This window comes from Silurus aristotelis (assembly GCF_946808225.1).
Source record: "Silurus aristotelis genome assembly, chromosome: 3".
Classification (NCBI taxonomy): domain Eukaryota; kingdom Metazoa; phylum Chordata; class Actinopteri; order Siluriformes; family Siluridae; genus Silurus; species Silurus aristotelis.
The window spans coordinates 25,419,892-25,433,258 of record NC_139576.1 but is presented as its reverse complement, the minus strand read 5'-3'; the positions used below and the strand labels follow the sequence as shown (position 1 = coordinate 25,433,258).

The following is a 13,367-nucleotide window of genomic DNA, read 5'->3' as shown; positions in this document are numbered from 1 at the left end:
TTATTTCGCTAAACGAGAAACAGGACATGTCCTCGTTACAGTCCGCCACGCTGTGCAGCAGAAACAGTGAAACCCGAGCCAGCTCTTAGCCCGCGTTCTACCAGCTACATCAATGCCCAGTGTTTCTGGAGAGATTTTGTCATTTTAAGCTGATAGATATACACCTATATGCACTCGTCTCTTTAATTCAGGTTGAGAACGTTGGTGGATTTAGTAGTGGGGATGTGTTTTTGGGTGCTTTTATGTTCTGTTTGCTGTTTATTTAATTAAGGTTTACACTTATATGCGGTTCTGTCGAGAGTAAGAACAAATAAGGGATAGAACTTTGGAATCCTAAAGTCATGAATGACTGATAGAATTTTTATTTTTATTTTTAATTTTTTAATTCTATGTTCATCAAGCTGTCTGAGATTCTCAGGTATAATATTCGCAGAACGAGTGCTTGAATGATTTTAGGATTTCTATGGAATTACCATTGTAACCAGAAGAACTGATCAGATTTTGGAACCGGTCCAAACGATGGGGTCTTAAATTGTGTTGCCTTCAATTGCTGCATTCCTGCTTAAGTATAATTGAAAGCTATTTTCGGCATACAAATTATCGACGGGGGGGGGGGGGGGGGGGTGTTTGGGGGGGAGACTTGTTGGCGACATTTACCAGTTTATTTATTTATTTATTTTGATTATTCAGCCTGGATATTCTTTTTCCGTGTTTTTGTCGATTTATGCTACGCTCTTTTTTTAAAACCCATTATTATAACTGGACCACCCTAGAGATCCAGACTGCATACAAAACAATCTGGTAACACCACTGATTGCTAGAATCCTAAACTTGCCGCCATGTTTTTCCAGCTGTCCCCTTACCTGAGAAATGTGGCATTACAAAAGCAAAACCAACAAGATAAACTTCAAAGCTTTAAAAAAACGATTCAATCTTTCTGAACAAGTCATTAATATGACTCAGAGGAACGAGTCGCCTTAAACAGTGATTCATTTATTTTATTTATTTGTTTTTTTTCTTTACTGCACGAGTATCAGAATCGAGTAGCTCATCTCTCGACTCTTCTACTGTGAGTTGTTTGTTGTTTTGTCACTTGACCCTCACGGAGGCCATGCAGTTATATATACATATGTAAATTATTAGATCTATAGTAAAGGTTTGTGTATGTAGGCGTGTTGGGGGATCTGCATATTAAAAATGAAATTTTGTTTTAAATTCCTGGTCAAAGGAACGCAATGAACTAAATGACTCAAAGATTCGTTCATTTCGATGAACACGATTCAAAGAGCCAAGTCACTAAAATGATTCGATCTTTCCATCCCTGCTGTTGCCATGTTATTAGAGAACCTATGTGCAATCCTGTTGATATATATTGCCCCCTGCAGGCGTGGGGTTAATATATATTGCCCCCTGCAGGCGTGGGGGAAATAAAAAATCAGCAAGTTACATTTTTCAAATGTGCGACCTTTTTTTTTTACGGTGGCTCCAGATTAGTGTGTGACTCATCTCACACGAAATGTAAACGAGATCGACAAAAAGAGAGACTTTTATACAACATGCTGGGGGTAACGACCAGAACCGCCAGGAGGAGACTACTCTTATCGCGGCCCAGCGCCTAGTCTCAGCTGTTGCGCAACAAAAAAGCGCATCATTTCAGGACTAATTGTTTCTCATCAGAGAGAAAGCAGATGCCATAAATGCTTTGCAGTGTCGCTAATGGCTGCCATTTGAGATCCCAGTTATCCTGGCCTTTCCCAAGCACACCCTTCGTTTTAAATCTTCTTCACTAAAGCCAATCGCTATATAAACCTCCTGCGTAGCCAGCGATGTTATGACTTGATGTGGGTTTATGCTCATTAGGACTCTGGGAATATATTCCGAAAAAAATGTCGCCTAATGGCATTCAGTACTATTCTCAGGTGGTGCTTGAGAGGATATTATACTGAGTTAGAAACAGAAGGTTCCCAAGCCGTGATGGCAAATCTAGTCGGTTTACTTGGTAGATCATCTCTGGAGTTCTTCAGAAACCAAGATCGTTTAGCTTTGTTTCATGTTCTTCTCACATTAGCGGCGTAGAAATGGCCAGTGTTCATCTGGTGGTGCTGTGAGTGATTAACAGTGGAAGTGTTCCCTGGTGGATGACCAACTGGATGAAGCAGAACATGGAAGAGAAGGATAATAGGCAGAACCCAAGTGCTGACAGCAGTGCTCCACTCGTTGTGGTATCCGTGGAGTGACTGCTAAGTAGCCTGTAAACACGTGAGGAACATATACAGGCGCTGTTCTGACAACCCGCTGAAAGCCATAATAGGGAAGTGATGAAGGGCCATGAGTGGCCACAGCCTAGGTTTCCACAGAGGAGCTCTCAGATCTGATGTTCATACACTGTCAGAATAAAAGAGGACTGAATTGTGCATTTATGTGTGGCTGGGATGGTGTCTTTATCTTTTCACACTTTAACATGGATCTGGCTCATGATGCGGGATAATGAGAAGTGGCAGCAATGGAATGGTTTTTAAATAGATTATAACATCTCAGAATTCGGCAGGCGTCCTCATCCAGAGCGACTAGTTGTCTCGCAACCTTCCTTTAACCACTTGGGACTTTACATTTTTCCTTCACTTATTAAACTGGGAGACCCAAACCTGTTCCGGCATGGCAATGCCCCTGTGCACAAAGCCAGCTCTATATATAGATATATGGTTTTCATGTGTTGGAGTGGAAGATCTTGAGTGGCCTGCTATAGAGCTCTGACCTCATCCATACAGAAGAGTGGCGTTTATTATTACAATAACGGGTAGTTAATGGGGACGTTAATTAATTTAATTTCATCTTAATGTACGTATAAAAATATCTCAAAGTTTCTTTGCTCCAGTATTATTGTTCTACAGATCCAAATTGTGATTTGCTCACTGTCTCTTGGCTCTTCGGTGTCTCTCTTGTCCCTGTGTAGGATTTGTTCTGGGAAAAGCCTAACAAATGCTACAGAGATCATTTAGCATTGTATTCCTTGGTGTGTGACTCGCAAAGGAGGTAATAAAAAAGTAACCGATGTTCTGGCTATTAATTATAGACAATGAGCTTGTTTTTCTCTTTCGCATACGTGACTCAGACGAGAGGCACGACCTTCATCCGTGTGTGCGTGTGTGTGAATGCTGAGGATTGCTATACCAGAGAGTTATGTATATACCAGTGGGAACCAGAGCCCTGTTGTATGTGAGTGTGTTTGGTTGGAATCTCTATGTTCTCAATGGGGCTGCAGAGAAATGACCATCCCTCGCTACACATCCAACTGCCACACTTCCTGCCAGACACTTGGTTCCTGCCGGCACCGTGCACTTGGCACAAAGGCGCTGGCAGAGGCAGGTAGATGGCGAGCGCATGGCGCTCGTCAGTCAGCCTCCTCTGTCATAGCGGATGGGCCGACAGTGAGTGGGCATCCATCACCGTATCTGTTAGCCATCATTCACCATCTCATTGTTTTCACTACAGCGTTCCTGTCATGAGATCTGGCTTTCAAAGATTTGAATCCGCCGTATGAGCTCAATGCGGTGGGGAAGAAGTGGAGCTAGAACAAACAAAACAAACAAACACTTTATTTTAGGGATCAGAAATTAGCCAGTAATGAATGACTGATAACTGCTTTTGTTAATAGTTATGGATGTGTACGTTATTACAAACTATTTAAAAAACGCTTTTGGTTATTCTCTTATTTTTGTCTTATAGCACCATTACACTTGATTCTGTCATAACGATGACCTCGTTAGCTAGGAATAAAAGGTACGGGTTGCTCGTATAGCGCAAAATTCCCAGTCCACTGTGCGAATGTGTAGCTTATAAGTATAAAGTGTAAGTATGAAACGCTCCCTGTTCTAAAATAAACATTTGTTGTTTTCCAATAATACGTTTTATATTCACACATTCACACACTATCATATACATCCATAACTAGTCAATAACAAAAGCAGTTATTACTCGTTAATTACTGGCTCATTTCTGATCCCTAAAAGAAAGTGTTACCAACAAATAAATATATCAGTTTTTCTAATGTTCTTTAAAAATATTTTTCATATGTGTGCGTATGTATATCTATCAATCAAGGGAGGAGGCAGCTTGGTAGTTAAGGCTTTGGGTTACGGATCGGAAGGTTGGGGTTCAAGCCCAAGTATCTCCAAGATGCCACTCTTGCCCCCCTTGAGCAAGACCCATAACCACCTGTGCTCTAGGGGCATGGCACTATATCATGTCTGACCCCAGTTTCCTAACATTGCTGGGATAGATGGTTGGATAGTTGGATGGATTGATAGTTGGATGGATGGATGGATGGATGGATGGATGGATAGAAAGATACTTATATTGATTGATGAGTGTGCACTTTATATGTGAGATATGTACATTGTATGAACAGCTGTACCAAAAATAATTCACAGTGCGTGTGTATGTATGTGTATATATTTATATATAATAGATATATACAGATATAGAAAGATAAACTTGTATATGTTATGAAAACGCAATTATAAATACCATATTAACTATTAAGGGCACCCAAATATAAGCTGCACCCAGTAAATTTTACAAAGAATTTAATTTTAAACATAAATAAGCCGCACCTGTCTATAAGCCGCAGTTGTCTACACTGAAACTAATGAACTTTACACAGGCTTTAATGAAAGACAGTGTCTGTTACACGGTGTAACGGGTGAAATATGTAGTGGCTTCTTTAAGAGCAGAGCGGAATTTTGGGAATAGCCTGCCGCCGCATTTTTCCGGTATCACTGCATGTGTGCAAGACCGAGGAATATGTCCTTATTATTTTCTGATGCTCATTTCTAAGTTTCTTTGACTAACCCATAACGCTGTTGCCAAGAAAAATAAAAAAGCACGAGTTTTGGAAACCTGCCTGTGCTTATATGATTTCTGTTGCAACTGGAGTTAGCGAGCTCTCCCATCACCCAGACTCAACGCGCTACAACGGCTTGTATCCAAACAGTAACCGACCAAGAAAGGCATCTTCCTCCTTCCTTTCACAAATATTTCTCTCGGGAGTTTTTCTTTTGGCATCGTCATGCGTTTAAAAATCACCACCGGTGGAATTTTTTCTCACAATGCCATGCAGCTCAGAACACAGGTGAAGTGCGTTTTTTCGTTTCCGTTCGGAAATTTCATTGGTCTAATGTTATGGGGCTTTAGTTTTTTGGCTTGAAGTTTGTGAAACCGGGAAAAGCCCAGGAAAAAATCCATAATTTAGCCGCTTCGTTGTTTAAGCCGCGGGGTTCAAACCGTAGGAAAAAAGTAGCGGCTTATAGTCCGAAAAATATGCTAGTTATAAATATATGATTATATAGAGACAACACAGAATGTACATAGTAGAGCAAAACTGCATGACCGTGAGACCAGAAATGCATCAGTGAAACATCCGTGTCCTGGTGTTATAGTGTTGAGTTTAGTAGGGTTATGGTTATAGGGGAAAAAAACTGTCCCTGAACCTGCTGGTTCGAGTGTGAAGGTCCCTGTATCTCCTCCTGGATAAAAGGGGGTTGCACAGTTTGGGACTGGATGGGAGGAGTTCCTATTGTTGGTGGGCTCTGTGTAGACATTTACGGTGGTGAAAAACGCTTGGCCTGGTCGTTTTCTTTTGACAATTAACCAAATTAATACTATTAATGCATTCACAATTTATAAATTCCACATAAACATGTTTCATTCATACTAATATTTTTTTTCTGTGCCTTATTTACAATTATTTACAGCATTTAAATAACCCCATCAGAAGGGAGAGTTGACGTAGACGACCAGAACAGAAGCATGGCTGTTTTACAGAGCGCTGTATTGCCATGCGATTCATCAGCAGTTCTCGAGCCGGGCCTCTTTCTTCCCTGCTGCTTCTCAGAGAATCGAGGCAAGGTGACCTCAGGCAGACCTGTCATCAGCAGTTCATGCTCTATTTATAGCAACTTCCCTTCACTCCTCTGTGATGCTTGATGCCCCCTGTGCATAAAGAACATCCGAGCAGTGAAGTAAATAAACGATCCAGGAGGATCTTCTTTCGTCTGCCCATTAGGGGTCGGCACAGCGGATCATCCGTCTCCATACCCCCCTGTCCCCTACATCTGCCTCTTTTAAACCAACTACCTGCATGTCTTCCCTCACCTCCCTTTCCCTTTCACTCTTGCAGATACCCTTCTATCACATATCAATCCTGCCACTCTTCTCCACCCACTCCACCCTGCCTGCACTCTTTTCTTCACTTCTCTAACACACTCTCCATCACTTTGCACTGTTGACCCCAGGTACTTCAACTCCTCCACCTTCTCCACCTCTTCTTCCATGCTTCTACCTGTATGTCATCTGGTCCTACCGACTTTCCACTCTTAATCCTCTTAATCACTGCTCTCACTTCCTCTGTACTTCTTTCTATCCACTTCCTGCTTCACCATCTCCACACCATCCCCACACCATCCAACCTTCTCTCTCTATTTTCCTCTTTTATCAGCTTCTCAAAATACTCCCTCCAGTAGCCCAATTTCCACCAGTACGCTGTTGGCTAACGATACCGGTGGCGGTCGTTGGTAACCCGGGCCGTGACAAATCTGGTATGAAATTCACGTTCATGATCCACATATTTGATTTGGCACATTTTACGCTGGATGCCCTTCCGAAAGCAACCCTCCCCATTTATCCGGGCTTGGGACCGGCACTAAGAGTGCACTGGCTTGTGCAACCTTAACGGCTGGGTTGACGATCCAGGAGAATGAAGGACGCAAGTGAAAGGGCCACCAGCTTGTCAGTTTTCGGCATTTCCTGTTTCTTCTCTACCAGAGATATAGACGATTAGTCTTGCTTTCCTGTCTAACAGCTCTGATGTCATTTCCCACGTCCTCTGGGATGTGTGCGGCCGAAATGGCGCAGAATCGCATGTTTTTGGAAAAGGAGCTTTGGGTGGCTGATAAAGTCTCCGACTTCAAAGCTTCAACCGCACTGTAAACATGTTCCGGTTCACTGCCATCACGAACAGCTATTTTTATGAACGCACCAAAACAACTGGATTGTTGCCTGTGTGTGTCGTTAAAGGTGACCGTAGGGCTTTGTGGTGACTGATTTGACCGATTTGTAATTAATCTCCTGTTTCTCTTTGTGCCGTCCTTTGGGCCCCACGTCCAAGTCTTTATTCCTAGCATTTCTTTTACATAACCAACCTGTCCATCCTTCCGTTTTAGTGTCGGACCGTAAGGACAAATAGGTAATGTGCTGTTCACTCATGCGTGTGTGTGTGTTGTGTATTTATTTCTCAGATTCCATATTCAGTTTCAGTGCAGTTTGTTAAACCTAGTGTACGTCGCTGCACACAGATTGCACACTGTACCCTGTGGAAAACATCCAGAGAAGGAACTCTGGCTTGTGCATACAATTAACCCTGACAGAACGCTGTGTTCAGTAAAGTACACAAAGCTGGCTGCCCTAAGCACTTCACTCTTGCGAGCACTGAGCACTAAGACACACACACACACACTTCTGGTTGTCACGGTCTACACTTTTCTAACGAGTGCAGCTCACGGCATTTTTAATGCTCACTCACGCCACTCCGCTCGTTGCTCTTAACAGCAGTGCAAACAGAGCTGAACAAAACATTCCATAATACTATTGCCCCCGATTGTTATTATGTATTGACGAGTATCAAGAAACGTGTGCCCGGTGTAAAATCTCCGCTTCAATGCCTCCCTATATCTACACGATTAGCTGAGCTATTTTCGAAACCAGATTCTTATTTATTTATTTGATTTTTTTAATTTCTGCACCAGTGCTTTAATTGCTAAAGTTGAAGCTGGATGGGTATTTGGCTAGTTCAGGTAGCAATTTCACTTAATTGTCACAGCAACTGAGAGCTTGTTTTGTCTTTGTTTTTTTTTTGTGATTTTTATTTAATAACTAGTAGATCGCATAAATTCTGCAGAAACGCACCAGTCTGATTTGCAGCAAGTGCCATTTGAGGTGAACTGCAGGATTTTGTTTTTGTAGATTTGCTCAAGAATAATTGGATCATCTTGACCGTTTTTCTTTCTTTCTTTCTTTTTTTAAATTGGAGTCGTCTTTCACAATCCATCATGCGTCATTTTGTCTGCCTCTAAACATATCAAGAAGTCCTAAAAATATCAAAATCGCCCGTGACGGAGCTGACTGTAATTGCACAATGATGGGTGACGGTGTATTCACCTGCGCGCTCAGTAACCGCGTACTACATGTTGATTGTTTGGGATTGGCTGTGAATGTGTTCCAGTGTGTAACCGTGGTCCTGATGCCACACAGACAGAAGGACTTCTCCTTATCCAGCCCATCAGGCTCTGGTGTCATCTTTCTGCCATCTGCCACCGGCTGCCCGTCTGCCCGGCTCCCATCTCAGTGACACACACACACACACACACACACACACACACACACACACACACACACACACACACAAAACACAGTTGAGTCCTCTGGTGTATTTATTCATCAGCATTCTATTTTTTAAAGGGTGTGTTGCAGCTCTAATGAAAAACAGCGTGATTTTATTTCCATAAACACACCAAAACACGTGCTGAAGATCAGCTCCGATAACGTCGCAGCAATTCTTCGGAAAACGCATCAGGACTGATTTAGTTTATGGGTGTATGTCGAATCAGATAGGAGGGGGATCTCGCATGTGGACAGTGTAGATTAGAATTTTTTTGTCTGCTGTCTATGGTTTCATGTCTGCGAGGTTGGAAAAGCAAATTTGTTACTTAAATACGGTCTTGTGGGAAATCCCGGATGTTGTTTCTATAAAAGAATGGGCTGCCGGAGATCCACTGGAGAATGGCTGATTGTTTGCTAAGTGAGTGTGGAAACTGTTAGAGACTCGGGGTAGTGGGTATGGGTGGTGGGGGTTAATCATTTGCATTAAATATCACTTTCACATTCCATGAGAAATGTGCATGTTGCCCCCCCATTTCATTCTTAAATGTTCTGATTCTGTAGCATTTATTTACCTTTAATAAAATATGTATGAAACGACATTTTGTACTCGGTAGTTGACGTGTCGGATTTAAGCGAGTTTGACAAATTGTGACGCCTAGACGACTGGGTCAGAGCAGCTCCATAACTGCAGCTCTTGTGGGATGTTCCCAGTCTGCAGCGGTCAGTATCTGTCAGAGGTGCTCCAAGGAAGGAACAGTAGTGCATCGGCGACAGGGTCCTGGGCGGCCGTGTGCTCATTGATGCTTCTGTAGCTCAAACTGATGAAGTTCATGCTGTTGATGCTCAGGACTGTTTTGACGGTCAAAGGAGGACAAACACAATCTTAGGCATGTGGTCATAATGTTTGACTAACAGTGTATGCATTTATGTCATTTGGTATACCTTCATATCCAGAGCTACTTATGGTTATCTCATGTATACAACTAAGAAGTTGAAGATGTGTAGGGGCCATGCTTAAGGGCCCAGCAGTGGCATCTTTATCATGAGTAGGCTAAGAAGGTAAGTACTGGCCTCCCAAATTCTTAATAGATATTCATGTTTTTATTTAGTTTGAGTTTGAGTTTTTTCATCAGAAATGCAGTACCACAGACTACAAAGTCTGTATATCTAAATTGGCTCCAGTGTAATGCTGCTTCTGTATGATCACTGAACACTGAACATTGTTTTTTTTACTGATATTATAGTTGCAGGCTTTCACTGAGTGATGCATGACGGATCTTCTGGCATGGTGGGCTAATTAAAATGCTATTATGGTTCAAGGAGACTTCATCCAGAAATAGATCAAGGAGTGAGACAAGCCTGAGAACAAGGCCCTGCTCCACAAACCTAACTAACCAGCTTCCATCGTGCACCCCCCCCCCCATCTGCTCTTCTTTTCATTTCTCCCTCTGTCAGAGCAAAATTAGGCCTGCCTGTGGAGCATGGAGGCATCTTTCTTTAGTAACCCATTCCACTGGGGTGGGGGTTGCTCACTTTAGAATTTTTCATTTCTCTTGTGTTCCGTCATGTATTAATCATGCCTGCAGTCTGGCTTTGCTGGAAAAAGGCAGAAACAGAAACGGAAAGTAGTTGTGCCTCTAGTCGTGCCGCTTTATACTTTGAGCTGACTCTTCCTGTGATGCACGACTCTACCTGTGCCTTTAGTGGTTCCAACAGGGTTCCTTAATCCAGGAACTTTCTTGTGGTTCTCCTGCATTTTCTCCACTGGGATTCCTCTTTTGCTGGGGTTCTTCATTATCTCCACTGGGATTCCTCTTTTGATGGGTTTGTCCATTATCTCCACTGGGATTCCTCTTTTGCTGGGGTTCTTCATTATCTCCACTGGGATTCCTCTTTTGCTGGGGTTCTTCATTATCTCCTCTGGGATTCCTCTTTTGCTGGGGTTCTTCATTATCTCCACTGGGATTCCTCTTTTGCTGGGGTTCTTCATTGTCTCCACTGGGATTCCACTTTTGCTGGGGTTCATCATCTCCTCTGGGATTTCTCTTTTTGCTGGGATTCTTCATTATCTTGTTACTTGTATCCCTCTTTTGAACACCTCATTACAATCTGTTATTAAGGAAGATTGTTATACCAGAGCATTGTTGAATTCTCAGTTCTGATTGGCCAGTCAGTGTTGATTTAACTTTCTATAATATCAGTTCTGACAGTGCTGGCTATAGGAGTGATGGGTTTATCTTGATTGAACCACTCTTGAACTTGATAAATTTTATGCTGACATCTTACACAAGGACCTGTATTGTGGACTGTAATAAACAGATGAGAAAGTGCTGTTATTTGACAACAGTTTGGTTACATTTTTATGAGGTGTACTGCATTGGGCTGCATCACATTGATCCTTGTTTATTTTAGAAGCACACCCCAAAGCTTCTTATTTCTTTGCTAGATAGCAGGTGTGTGCATGACCACTTGGTGTCTTCTTTTCTATGGTTGTACACTAATAAAGTCATCATGGGGTTCTGTAGATTGCAGAGCTGCAGCTATCGATTATTGTAGTGATCGAGTATTCTACCGATTATTCGATTAGTCGAGTAATCAGATTAGAAGTCCTTTTTTTTTTTTTTTTTTTTTTTTTTTTTTTTTTTTTTTTTAAAGATCAATACTAAATATACAAGAGGAAAAAAGGAATCATTAAACATGTCATTTGTTTTCTTTTTCGAAAAATTTACATTTTATTGCTGAAATTGCATACAAGAATATATGTGAAAACTAAACCCGTTTAGTGAATTTAATTGCCATATTACATTAAAATTCAAACATAAAAATACAAAATAAAGAAATAAACGCACTGTACAGTGTTTTCTTAGTTTTATTTTGAAATGATCCCAAACTTCGGAAACTTTATTGTTATTTTCTTTGGCCTGAATCTACGGAAGCCTGTCTCTGACCTTTTTTTCCCCCTTGGAATTCTGACTTTTTGTCTTGTAAACATCTAACATTTCTGCTGCATCCACCGGTAACCATGTTGTGGGCCTGACGTTTGAAGCCGTTGGTGTATGAACAAGGCTCCTCTGCTTCATCTGTCTCGTTCCGTCTCCGCCGGAGCTGATTGTTGGACGGGGTTTTCTCCAGGGATCGGAGGCTCAGTTTGATACCATGCGATTCTATTGATTGTAGCCTATTTCATTTTCACTGTATAAAGCTTTCTGGCTGTACAGAGGGGGTCACGCTGCACGACTGGCTTAAAGAAAAATGGCAGAATTGCGAGAAATAGTCCAGGAGGGAAAAATCGTGTTTTTATGTGGCGGAGACGGGCTTCCATATGCATCTTCTCCTCGCCCCTCGCTGTTTACTCATTCTGCAGCGTGTGTTCACCTGTCCAGAGCTCTCCAGAGTTTAGCGGGCGGTGCGTCAGTAATAATGGTCCGTGGGGAAACGTGTGTAAAACTCCGTGTGTAGTTAAATGGACTAGGCAAAGTTTTTTTTTTTGTACTCGAGTTACTCGAGTTCCGTCCCAGAGGATTGTACAAAATAATTTGTCATGCATTATTTTCTTAGAATAATAAGACATTATATTCTGTACATAAAATAGAAGTGTCTATCATGTGCAATATGCAAATGCAGGCTTTCACTACCAGTAAACCGTTCGAAGTGGGGAGTGTGTAGTGTTAGAGGCATTTCTAATTTGCATATTCATGGAATTTGTTTTGTGGGGTTTTTTTTTTCCTCCTTCACAAGGACATGTGTGGGTGCTTGTTCTGCCCTGCTTTGTGGAACTGCCATGTCAAACCATGTATGAATGAATATAGAGGCAAAAAAATGGTTTGGAACCAGTTTTGTTTTCACTCGTGTGACTAGAAGCCAGATGCGTCTGCAAGGTTTAGCAGCTCAGACCACTTGGAGGTTTGAGCTGGAGCGATGAAGCGCCCTTTAATTTTTTTATTTTTTTTATTTACTAAATAAATCGTTTTGCTTTAATGCTCCTGGGTCTCCTTTACAACCCAATTCTTAATACACAATATGGACCAAAGTATTGGGACAATCAAATGACACAATGACACAAATGACACAATCATGCAGGAGCATTAAAGTTTTCCCTTCACTTGAACCAGGTTCCAGCATGACGATGCTCCTATGCACAACATTAGCTCCATGAAGATATGGTTTTGAAGGTTGAAGTGGAAGATCTTGAGTGGCCTGCTGTAGAGCTCTGACCTCGACCCTTGTAACACCTTTGGGATGAATGTGAACACTGACTGTACCCCAGACCTCCTCACCCTACATCAGTACCTGCCTTTACTAAACACCGTTGTGGCTGAATGAGCACAAATCTCCACACAAATTTATCATCAGATGTCCACAAACTTCTGTCCGTATTGTTTATATCCAGGATTACATGAAGGAACTGAATACATGAATGGCCATGTTTTTTTCCCAACATGTGGAGGTGAACCAATTGTGTAGGAGACTCATGGTGGAAGGTCTTTCCTCCTTCTCAGAGCTTCTGCCTGTAGAGCTGCCTCTGTGGACCTGTACCTGGAATGGCTGCCGACTGGAGAACGAGCACTTTTGCCCTCTTACAACCTGCTGATGTTCTAGATGCGCACATACCCCCCACTCTGTGTGAACTATAATTGATGCTCCTTTCAGGCTTTCTGCTGAAGTCAAACGCCTGCTTGGCTTTGGAAAGCTCTGCTCCAGGCTCAGATCTCAGAGTGTAGGTGTGAGGGGCAGCCACATCACTGTGTCAGGGTTCCTACCTATTTGTTTGTTTATTTATTTCTTTCGAGTTGCTCACACTATTGTGAAAGCAGTGTTTGAAGAGTGGGGTTGTGTTTCTATGATTGTATGGGTTCTTTTTTTTTTTTTTTCCCCTGTTTGCTTCAGTTCTGATTGGTGCTGATTCAGCATGAGTCGGAGTGGTTCATGGT

General features: G+C 42.1%; 1 protein-coding gene across 5 annotated transcripts in view; it reads left to right on the top strand.

The window, feature by feature from the left end:
- The window catches only part of hdac4 (histone deacetylase 4), a 164,794-nt gene that overhangs the window by 51,373 nt on the left and 100,054 nt on the right, over window positions 1–13,367 (top strand). The gene's annotated exons all lie outside the window — the stretch shown is intronic.